The sequence below is a fragment of the Periplaneta americana genome, unplaced genomic scaffold (genome assembly GCF_040183065.1).
Source record: "Periplaneta americana isolate PAMFEO1 unplaced genomic scaffold, P.americana_PAMFEO1_priV1 scaffold_20, whole genome shotgun sequence".
In the NCBI taxonomy this organism is placed as follows: domain Eukaryota; kingdom Metazoa; phylum Arthropoda; class Insecta; order Blattodea; family Blattidae; genus Periplaneta; species Periplaneta americana.
The window spans coordinates 684086-697073 of NW_027185501.1; the positions used below are offsets into that span (position 1 = coordinate 684086).

At 34.6% G+C, this 12988-nt stretch overlaps 1 long non-coding RNA gene across 1 annotated transcript; it reads right to left on the bottom strand.

The window, feature by feature from the left end:
- Window positions 1-3450: 3450 nt before the first annotated feature.
- LOC138693728 (uncharacterized) lies at window positions 3451-12988 on the bottom strand. The gene is made up of 3 exons (XR_011330418.1): window positions 12960-12988; window positions 12716-12855; window positions 3451-3502 (listed from the first exon to the last, which is right to left on the bottom strand). It is a non-coding gene; the product is annotated as an uncharacterized lncRNA (long non-coding RNA).

Here is a 12988-nt window from a genome sequence, read left to right on the forward strand (position 1 = left end):
CCTTCCCAAGTACCCTGTTTAACGGAATCATTAACATTAATGTTATATAGAAGGATATGTACATTTAAACGCAAAAAAAAGCATGTTATGTGACAGATTTAGATTCAATCACATTATTTTATAGGAGCACATACAGAAGTACATACAGCCTGAACTTCATCATTGACAAACTACGGAAATAATCAAATGATCTATTAAAAAAATACCCAAACATACACAAATGAAAGGCATTAAATCAATTTTTTAAACTTTTCAGGAGAAGGAAAAAACATTATATCGTGAAGAAAACCAAGTAAATTTATTGCATGTTTGTGATAAGCCATAGAATAATTCCGTAGCCTATGTGTGCCACAATAAAAAGACAAATGCAATGCTTCATACCACATCTCAAAAATTATTTAGAAAAATTGACTTAATGCTTTTTAGCTCCATAGTTGCTACTTACACTTCATAAATGACTTTACATATTTAAATATTACATGATATTTTAGTTATATTTATTTGTAACATAAATGCCACCTAGGGTACATATATTCAATGAAAAGATTGTTATAAATTACAACTTATCTTATGATATAGCAAAATATAAGCTAAGTAGAGTACAGCAGGGTAAAATATACAAAGCCACTTACAGCAGCTTAACTTACAAGGATTCCCCTTCAGTTTTTGTTGCTGGCCATTTCAAAATTAAATGAACACAATGCAGTAAATTACATCTCTTATGATACAGCAAAATAGAAGCTACGTAGAGTAAAGTAGGATAAAAAACATAAAGTCACTTATTACTCATATTATACTGAAACACTGATATCACAAGGTCGCGGGATGGGTGGGAATTGGAAAGCAGCAGCTCAGCTGCTTAGTCAACCTCACATGATGCGATGTGGCACTGAAAGGCAGGAAGACAAGTCCAATTTTGATTTAATGCTTTCAGCTCTGACCGAATCTAATGCACTTGCACATATACTCTTTATTACTCAAGTCTGTAAAAGATGTTATTACGTGAATACAAGGTTAAATACCTACTCAGATGAAATTATACTCATTTTAATAAAACAAAATATAAACCTTATGCATCTGACACCATGTATTACACTGTGTAAGTCACATAAAATAGGAATTTTTTTTTATTTATTTCAGCACGTACACTCATGCATATCTGTGCTCCTTACCTGAAAGCCACATGAGCAACTTGATCAGTTGGATTCCTCAGAGTACGCCACAAAGCCTGAATCAAGTCTGCTCGGACAGGCTGTATATGTTCATACAAGAAGTCAGGCTGCAAGTTATCCACACATAGTTCCAATGTGCGCAGATCCTTTGAAAGCAAATTAAGCTTGTTAAGAGCACAAATTTTATTGTATAAAAACTATCTTAAGTATATTCTTATATTTTTCACAACAAAATATACTTTTCATATCCTTCATGTTTCTGAATTAGGTAGTGTGCATTTAATTACGAATAAAATTTAAATACAATTGAATAGCCGCCCAGAACAAGGTTGTAACCAGCAAATATAAGATTTAGATTCATTTTCCGGGCTGAGAGGCCGTGGTCTATTAGTTGGTTTTATACCAGACGTTTCGTCTGTAACTGCGGCAGACTCCACTGAAGATGTCTGCCGCAGTTGCAGACGAAACGTCTGGTATAAAACCAACTAATAGACCACGGCCTCTCAGCCCGGAAAATGAATTTACATCTATAGACTCCGGCCATGAAAGCCTACACTGCAAAATATAAGATTCTTCAGAAATGGGGAAAAACACATTGTACTGTACAAACTTTCAACTTTTTAGAGCAAGATTGGCAATCAGACATGTGTGCTGATTTTAATATGAGTGCAAACATTACACGCAGTGCATCATTAACAGTCTGGATCCACGAAAAAGTCACCTTGTAGGAAATGAGGGTTACAACCTAGTTCTGGGCGGCTATTCAATTGTAAAATACAGGTCATCCCGTACATTGTTACTAGTCTACCTCCACCCAACACTAATTCGGTCTAGATTCCTCAAAGATGTCCCTAATATCAAAGAATTTTTGTTAAATATTGTTACAACGATTTCATCACTAACACACAGAAAAATCAATATTGTGAAAATTGTGGAAATACAGAGATATCCAATGCAGTAGGAACCAGTGTTTGTGCTATTGTCGAGCATGACGTTCATTGCCATGTGCACATACTGAAGAATGGCAGTGATGCAATTAGACATATACAGTTTCCTTAACAATTTATGAAGCAGTTAGAAAATTACCTACTTCCTTGCGAATTTTATGGTAGGAGGTGCTGAAAGTGGCGTCTTCATTGTTCAGACATTTCCGCAGGGAATTAGGTCGAAAAGACTGAGGGGGCCACAAATTCCTACTAATAAGTCTGTCCTGGTTGAACGCACTCTTCATTTCTATCATCACATTTGCTGTATGAGCTGTGGCAGTGTCTTGTTGAAAAAAAAGGACAAAATCACGATCCCTGTTGGTTAATTCTCTAAAAAGGGGGTGGGGGATAACAAATCATATTCACGTATGTATGGGTATCAACTGCTGTCTCATAAACATTGGACCTATGATTCTTTTGCCACTCATCGTGGAGGGACTTCAAGAAGGATATTAGGCTTTTCAAAGCATCAACACTGATTAGGCCTATATTGTGAATTCACAGTCATATTTATGGAGATGGAACCAGTCCTCGTGCGAGAAAAATATTAAATCTGGGTCTATTTCTCTGTTACGTATATTATTCGGAATCCACACAAAATTGTACCCAAGTACAGTATCACACAGCTGAGATTCTTGTGCCACAATTATTTTATATTGCATCAATTTTAACAATTTTGTAGCTCTTCACATGGGTAAACACACAAGTAAGTTCCGTTTGTTGTGAAAGGAGCCAAATGGATTTTCGTAGAATTGTGCAAGGAATGACCAATGTCATTTAATGCTTCTTTCGGGATAAGCCTATGTTGTCTGTTTGATTTCTTAATCTGAAAATTTATTATACTGGAAGGTCACAAAGTGAGTGTACCCCTATGTATTCTTATTTAACTTACTTTGTGAATGTTGGTACCCCCATATTTATGTTGGTACCATGCTACCATGGTAACCGTACAGTCATCATAACATTGTGATAGTAACAACCTCCTCCCAATAAAGATCAACGTTTAGGCACACTGTATCAGATGAACTCAGCAGAAAAGAAACTTTCATTTCGAAAATTATTTCTATGCTTCATCACAATACCCTCTCTACACACTCCGTAATACAATAAAATATAACATTTGCCTCCGAAGGAAAGACTTGCTTCAATTTTCTGCTTCAGAATTAAACTGGCATACCTGGCTTATGAGTGTGTGGGAGCCATTCAGTGCTGACACAAGTGGATCCATCAGCATGGGCAAATAAGGGAATAGAGAACTCAGGCGCACAGGAACTGTGAGGCACAACTCCACAAACAGGTCCTTCATGTGTTGTTTGTGCAGACCACTCTGCAGACTGTTCAAACCTAACATAACATTCACAATGTGCATATACAATAACTGTTTGTGCTAACTTCAAGAAATACAGATTACAATATCCTAAGAAATTTCATTTCTCCTGCCTGAATTCTACTCATGTCCTTCTAAGCCATAGTCCAGGTCTCAGCACCAAACCTAACTATAAGCATGTAATAACATTTATACACCATATTTTTTTATTTCTTTTGACATCTCCGAGTTCCAAAAAAATATCTACTGTGTTATAAAATTCGGCACCTAGTCCAATCCTATTAGTGGTTTCTTGTTTAATTTTTTTCTTGTGTATGAAATCCTGCATCCTAGATAATCTACTTCAACTTATTTTAAAACGTGATTTCCGATCTTACAGTAACCGCTATCTGACTGTCCTCTTCCAATCTTCACAACTAAATACTTCTCAAGATTTAGATGTAGGCCATATTTTTCTAATTCTCCCTGCCATTCTTCCAGCTTTTTTTGTAATTTCAATTAATTTCCTTCCCATATTAATATAAGGTGGGGCACGGGATATTACCTATTTTTAAGTTGGTATCAGGGCCGAATTTAGGTATAGTACTGCCCCTAGGCAGTGCTAGAATTTGCCCCCCCCCCCCACACAAGTTTATGAGCAGCTATTATATCAGGTCATGTTTAGTTTAAATTAGTTTTAAATGAAATGTTACAATTCAGAAAACAATAAATTATTGGAATCAAAATACATGCATCTTACTTGTGAATCATAAAGATTTCCTTCACACTTTCTTCACAGAGAAAGCATTGATGATGTCATCAAAGTTGAACTGACGAAACACATCAAACTCGATGCAAAGAAATATATTCAAAATTATTCAATGTTTTAACAAAATTGATTTGTGAAAGGTAGATTGTGGTTTATTTTTAAGCATTGGTTTTGTTGGTGACATAATTATTACGAGTATTTCTTACTTCGACAGGAAGTGTGAAGTAAATTAAAAAATAAAATCCAACTCTTTGCAAAATAAACTTTTCATATCGAATTATCATAGGCGGAGTTATGGTGGAACATAGGGGGGGGGGCAGTGCCCCCCAAACTTGGCCGAACTCTTTTTCTTCTATTAAAGTTAGAAAATATTGAATTCAAAAGATTTTTCTTGGTTTCATTTATGATTAAGTTTTTGTGCTTAAATTGACGAATTAATGTCTTCAGACCATGTGTCTGGATTATAATATTTATTTTAAATTTCTGAACATATAAGAATTTCTATACTTCATTTGAGGAATGGAAGCACTGTAATGTTTTTTTGTAACAGCTTGTACTGATGTGTTAGAACTCCGCAGGTGTTGAAGCAGCCACTTGGAGAAATATGAATAACATACTGCACAACAATGCAGAAAAAAGAAAAGTGATTCCTGTATAATGTGTAAACTTAAAGACGAGATTAAATGAAATAGAATTCACATTTCATATGACATCTTGCTTTCTTAAATAAACAGATAAAGTAAATGTAAAACTTGGTCCACCACTGTGGAGTAATGGTTAGCACATCTGGCCATAAAACGAGTGGGCCCAGGTTCAAATCCTGGTTGGGACAAGTTACTCGGTTGGGGGTTTTCCGGGGTTTTTCCTCAACCAATTAGCAGAATTGCTGGGTAATTTTCGGTGTTGGACCTTGGACTCATTTCACTATCATTAATTCACATGTCATCATCATCCATACTATAGTCCAGGTTAAGTTCACAGTGCAGCATATTGTACTTGTAAGAGTGTGGCTGTTCGGCACCCAATCATTCACAGAATAGGAGTGGTAAGCACAATAAGCCTCAGGCTGCAGTGCAAGCCTTTTGGTCCCTTCTCCGCATAAGAAAAAAAAATTGTCTGTATATTTTGTTACAATTTTACTTCATTTTACAATATCTTTATTGAATGATCACACTGTACCAAGGTCAAGTTATAACTGGGGAAGAAGATAAATGATGTCCCCCATAATCTCTTTATATCGGGTTTCTATGGTTTTGCTTTGCCCCCACCAAAGAAATGGTCCTCTCTCCGCCTATGCGAATTATATGGTGCACATGCTGGAAAGTGGTTAAATAGTATTGTTGACGATATGTTATATTGGAAATGAACTGAGAGTTGTGGTTACTATTTATAGCAATCTTAATATATAAAATTGAATGTGGGTATGTATGTATGTATGTATGTATGTTCTCTATACAAATCTACACGCTTTGACCAATATGTGCCAAAGTTTGCACATTTAACCTTCATAACCAGGAGAAGAACATAGGCTACATTAAAATTGTGCAAATAGAAGTTAAATTAATTAAAACTATAAAAAATAAAAATAAATAGATCAAATATTCATGTATAATATTAAAATGCAAAATCTTCTACAGTCAATTGTTCTTTATTATTGTCTGTTGTATTCAACATCGACTTTCACGAGGCCATGGAAATTATAACACGAAATTAAATAACATTGTTGATACATCATGAAGGCTAAAATCTAGAAGACAATAATACAGTAAGTATATTTACGCAGTCCAGGACCGTATTATGAATTTCTCGATGGATTTGTACATAGTGAGCAGGCTGTGTTTATCCAACTGAATTTTTTGAAACCACAAGTATTGCTATTGCATAATTGAATACTTAATATTGACCCACCAAAATTATGTAATGGAACGAGAATTGGTGAGAAAAAACTCATGAAAGATGTAATAGAAGTGACAACATTAACTATCAAAACGAAAGGAGAAGATGTTTTTATCCCATGTATTCCAATGATACTCAATAAAATGCCTTTCGATTTTAAGCAACTGCAATTTCAATGCGACTAGCATTTGGTAATGGCCATTTATTACAATGAAGCTCAAGGACAGTCCCTCAAAGTTGCAGACATTAACTTAAAAAATGCGTGATTTTCACATTCTCAGCTATATTTTATACAAAGGAGTGAAAAAAGAACATTTTACACATATCAAAAAGCACTTCAATGATAGTTTTGTCATGTTTCTAATGTAGTATGTGACTGTATGTAAGCCCACTGAAAATAACACTAAGTTATATTAATTCTAAGATATACGTATTGTTATTCATGTTCGAAAATTTATTACTGCGAAATTCTATCAGTATAACCACGTTACCAATGTAGTATGTTATGTGTTGTGGAAAGAACAATCTCTTAATTTCTAAAATACTGGCATACGTATCTCAGAATATTAGTCTTTATGTTAAGAAATGACTTATTGCGAGTTTATATTGTATCTGTATTATGTGTATAAAAATAATATAATTAATATGTTCTGAATTTGTGGGATACAACTTCTCAAGTCATAATTAAAAAAAACTGGGTATTATATAAGCGGGCACACAGCGATCAAGGGGTAAAAAAATCTTCCAATATAAATTAAATTATATACGTATATATTGATTCTTTGATACGACCGATACAGAGAGAAATTTTGGCTCATGATTACACCCCAACAGGTTCAGACTGGAAACAAGGGAATTCCCTGTTCATCGTTAGCTGTCTCTGAAATTTAAGTGGTGAAAGCATACATAGACATGAAGTTACGTGAAATGTATGTCAGCACAGAATAGATCAATGTACAGAGCTTATCTCTGCTTCTGTGCAACGTCACATTTGCGGTGAGGAAGAAAGGAGACTGCAAAAAGATAATGATTTTTAACACGCTGACTCCCACGACTAAGATAAGCCATTTGAAATTGAACAGTCACTGACCGGCAGAGATAAAATATAAGATCTGTAGAACATTGAGTTAACGTTAAGTGGGCCGAGGGGTGCGTTTTTGTTTTGAACTTCAAGGCAATGCTGGAGGTGTGCTGCGGACAAGAAAGATTGGACGAGAGCTGTAGGAGAGGCCAGGGTACTTCATGGAGAATGGAGAAGGAAAATCTAAGCAATGCTCATTTAAAGTTTGTCTGGCTGTAGCCTGTAGCTATATATTTTCGTTTGGTTTTATTTTATTTATAGTTTAATTTTTCTATTATTTTATTTGTATTTCTGGTGATGTGAAAGAGAAGATCTGACGGCCTTAACTACTCGTATGTATAAATAAATAAATAAATAAATATATAAATAAATAAATAAATAAATAAATAAATAAAATAAGTAAATAAGTAAGTAACTAACTAACTAAATAAATAAATACATAAATAAATAAATACATACATAAATAAATACATAAATGAATAAATAAATAAATACATAAATAAATAAATCACACACACACACACACACACACACACACACATACAAATTTAAAACATTTGAACATATGGCTGCCTGACCTACAGTTGTTTTAAATTGAGTTAATCCTTTCAGGAATTTGGCTAAGAAGTTCATTAATTCATGTAAATGATATTAAGTAAAGATTTCAATTTTATGGACGAGGAAATCTTAGTAAAGACAATTAGTTTTGGTTGAATATAATATTGAGTTTCTGAGATCTCCGAAAAGTCTAACAACCAGTTTAATTAAAAAAAAAGGAAAAGGACAACCCAGGCAGAGAGAGAGGGGGGGAGAGAGAGGGAGAGGGGAGGGGATGGAGAGGGGGAGAGAGAGGAGGAGAGAAGAGAGGAAGAGAGAGGGAGGGAGGAGAAGGGGAGAGAGAGGGGGATGGTGGGGAGGGGAGAGGGACGGAGGTGAGGGAGGGGGAGAAACGGAGGGATGAAGGGAGAGAAAATGCCACTCTCCTGGAAATTGCCGCCCTAGGTTGCCTAGGCCTAAATCCAGCACTGGTTGATGCCAAAAGTTAACCACAACAATACAGCAGACCCTCTTTAATCCGAAATCGGATAAACTGATCACTTGGTTAAATCAAACTGTTTGGTCATAACTGAATTAATAGACATAAACCCACCACTTAAACCGAATTTTGGATAAATTGTACTATGAGCTGAAATTCTGCATATTCCAAAGTTGTTCCTCAGTTAAACCAAACATACTTTATGCCTTTAACGTACAGGAGCATTTTGTGCTTAGCCATATTGATATTTATTTAATGTATGTAATATATATTTCAATTATTGTAATTCTAATGCACACTAATATAGTATAAATAATGTCTTGTTCCCTTAGAGTTTGATTGGTGATGTGAGATCCTCCTACAGCCTACATAGCAGCTCTGGACATAGTCCCTTTAGAGAGTATCGTCATGTTGAAGGTAGTATTAGTCAAACCGCAATTACTGATTTTTTAGCGATAAGAAAATAATACTCCCATTAGTTTTCTGCTGTATGTATTCATTATTCTTTTTTGCAAATTTCATTCCTTGAAATAGGCTACTTTAATTCTGACTGACACTTCAGCCTGCTACAGTACCTTTAAAATGTACTGCAGCATTGTATTGCACTTATTCAGTAGGTAGGCCTACTGTCACTGAATTGTATTGCTGAAATGATGGTCAGAAGAACATTTACTGTACGCAGTACGAATTCTAGGAAAGTTTATTAATCATTAAAAAAGAGTCAGAAATAAATATTTTGTAAGTATGTATGTATTTATTTATTTATTGCACCATGTTTATGAAATAACCCTGGAGTGCTGACTACTCACAGTCAACTGAATAAACTTATTTTGCCATTTGAGATGGTAGGGACCTATTTTTACTAAACTTCGTTAAACCAAACTGATTCTTTTTCAGTCTCTTGGAATTCAGATTAACGAGAGTCTACTGTATACATGACGTTATTGTTACTGCTGCATTGGTACATGTTTTGGATTTAATATGCAACATGGCTAATTGGAGTATTCAACATCGTGTGTTTGCACTTGATAGTTACACGAAACATGAGAGTGTGGTACATGTGTAGCGGTCATTTCGACGACGATTTGGAGATAATCTAGGCAGAAGACCAGTTCCAACTCGTAAAACAATTCTCTCAGTTCAGGCGCAATGTAAAGAGAACTGAACCAATGAAAACTGTACGCACTCCTGAAAATACTGATAAGGTGAGAACTGCATTACAGCAAAGTCCAACTCGTTCAGCACGAAGACACGCACTCACTCTAAACTTAACGAATAGCAACCTACGCCACATACTGGAGCTTGACCTTTCGTTGCATCCTTACTAAATGCTAGTTGTTCAACAACTAAATGCTAATGACAAATTGAATCACAGCAATTAATTCAACAAGAACAAACCTCCATCTTTAATTTTTTGGGACACAATACATCTTACCTCCATAAATATGATATGATGATGATGATGATGATGATGATGAAGATGAAGGACTGTTACAGTCCATACAAGTTTTCGGCCCATCTCTTCATTAGATGTCCAGTTGATCTCATGCCTCTAGGTTGGTAATGCAGGAATGCAAGAGGAATTCTAGTCCTAGACATATGTCTCAGATGCTGATGCCAGTTATCTTGATAGTGACATATGTCTGCTAGTATAGAGTTCATTTCAAGTTCCTTTAAGATGTCTTATTTATTTTATGTTCCCACTTAGTATAGCCAGCTGTTCGACGTATGAATCTCATTTCACTACCTGTGATTCTACTTGCGTCACATTTCCTTAGAGCCCATGCTGCACTTCCATAGCGCAGGACTGGTTGTGCTAAGGTTTTATACAGATGAGTGCGGATATGTTGCTGAACTAGAGATGGTTTCATGATTCTGTTTATGATGCCCATTGATTTATTATACTGTAAAGTTTTGTCATGAATGTCTAAATCTGCTAAGAAAGATAATTTGTAGCCCATATATATAAATTCTTTAACTCTTTCCAAAATAATTCCATCAATATAAATCTTGCTAGGAACGGGCTCTTTGCCACAAAAAGCCATAATTTTAGTTTTTTTCGGTATAAATTTCCATAGAGTATTTGTCTGCTATGAGTTTCAAATTACATATGGACGTTTGTAAATCGTCCTCTTAACAGGCTAGCAAAGCTAAATCATCTGGAAATAACAATACATCCAAATTTAAATTGCTGTTTATTGGTATGTGGCCATGTCTTGTTTTCCTAAATTCACGTATCATGGCATTCATATATATGTTAAATAGAAGAGGGGACAGTGGGCATCCTTGTCAGACACCAGAAGAAACCATCTTCCAGGCTGACAATTTATTTGCAATTTTAATTGAGATTAAAGTATATATATATATATTATCAATATTCTGAACAATTTGTTGTAGGCTGCAATCTTCTACCAATATATTAAATAATATGTTGCAATTTACATGATCAAAAGTTTTTTTAAGTCCAGAAATGCAATGTGTGTTTCTACATTAAATTCTCGATTTTTCTCAATCAAAAGTTTTATTGTGAAGTACCCATCACAGCATGACCTGCCTTTCCTAAATCCATTTTCTTCTTCTCCCAAAATGTTCTCATAATATTGATATAATTTAGTTTATATTAAATTTGCAAATATTTTATAACCAGTATTTAATAAACTAATTCCTCTATAATTTTCACAATTCTTTCTATTCCCCCTCTTGTAGATCGGTATCAGAAGTGATTTTGACCAGTATTGAGGAGGTTCCTTTCCATTCCAAATCATGATGAGGAAGTTGTGTAATCTGTGCAAAAGTGGTTCACTCCAGTTTTTAAACAATTCCATGTTTATATTGTCTTCCCCCGGTGCTTTATGGGTCTTGGAATTACTGAGTACTGATATAACTTCATCTAGTGTAATATGTTCTATGTCAGAATTTTGTGAATGTTGCATAGTCAAGGGAAATGTGTCTTGACTCCATAAGTCTTGATAATATTGTAGCCATTTATCTTGATATATTAGATTAAGGGAGGTGGACTCTTTATTGTCATTATTAAAAAATTTGATAATTTTATATGTCTGGGGTTGAGGACGTGTTACTTCATTTTCTAGAAAAGAAAAAAAAAATTCATTCCAAGATTGTCTGTGATATTTACGTACCTCACGTTTAGCAATTGCTCTTCTGAAGTGATAGAAAGCTTTGTCGTTTTCTTTCCCTTTGGTCAAATATTTTTTATATGCCTCTCACTTTTCCCCAATGAGTTTTTGTATGTTTTCATCCCATTTCCTTAAACCTCGTTTTCTTTGCCATTTATTTTTAGTATCAATGCTCTCAAATGCTGCTTGTTTAACAATGTCTGTAATGTTCTTCCATTCTTCTTCAACTTCTTCACTTACTGGTATGTTGTTATTTAATCCACTCAACCATTTAGTAGAGGGATCATGCAGCGAATGGACTTTATATGATGGTTTGCAAGTTATATTTGTAGGTGATGATAATAAAAATAGATGATAATAATAGTAGATGATGAAAATAATATTAATCATCATCATAATCATCATCGTCATCATCATGAACGTTTAGATTCAGAATTGTTTCAGCCTGTTCCTGTGGATCTCAAGATGCCCCTGATCTTTCCAACACTATCTCGGTCTTCCCAGATCTCAGTGTCCTCGTAGTTGGTATACTTACTTACTTATGGCTTTTAAGGAACCCGGAAGTTCATTGTTGTCTGAGCAAGATTAATCCAGTCTCTACAATCATATCCCACCTCCCTCAAATCCAGTTCAATATTATCTTCGCATCTGCGTCTCGACCTTCCTAATGTTCCTAATTATGTTAGGTAAAGAATACAGGATAAATAACTAATAAATAGAATATCTGAACAGATTTCTCATTTCCAAAACCTAGGATGTGACATCACATATGAATATGTTGAAGAAAATGTTTTTAGAATGTTAGGCCCTACCAGTATATAATTCTTATCAGTGCTTCAAGAGGATCTGCTTATTTAGTAGAAGTAAGTAAACTTGTTATGTTATAATACGTTCTAGAACCATAGTGAATAATGGATTAACTGTCTGGGACAAAAATACCTTAAAATATAAGATCCTACAAAATAATTGGAAAATTAGGGGTTGTCTTATATTCAGGTAAAAATGGTATTACAAGATATAAACAAACATCTTAGGTATATCAATGATTTAACCACCATTGCTTTCATTATTAACATTATAGTTCCAGCAGAATCACAGCCTTTCTTTCATAGGCACAGAAAGTAAATCCCATTCCAACGTTTTGAAGTGTTAAGTGGAGGTTTAAAACCCAAATTTTGTAGTACACTAACAGCAATGGATTTAACATGCTCCGTTATTTACATTTATTTAATCTATTACAATGTACATTTACAGTTTCATTATTTAGCATTTCAAACCTATTGAATAAACTACTTAAGCTTGTGGTAAATGTCATACAATTACTGCAATTACCTTGTAGAAGATTAGGCAGCAGAGGAAGGAATTCTTGATATAAAAGATCGTGACTGCCACCGCCAATAGAACGAAATAATGCACGGAGCAACAGGAAATAATTGTATGGCTCTTTGGCACTCATTGCTAGTTCCATGGATCTACTGTAGAAAACATCAACATAATATCAATAAAGTTAATCGAGAAAGAGTAAGTTTAAATATCATACGTTACATTCCAGTGGACATCTGATAGAACAGTTCACCTGTTAACAATCTGGTGAAGATGAGGTCG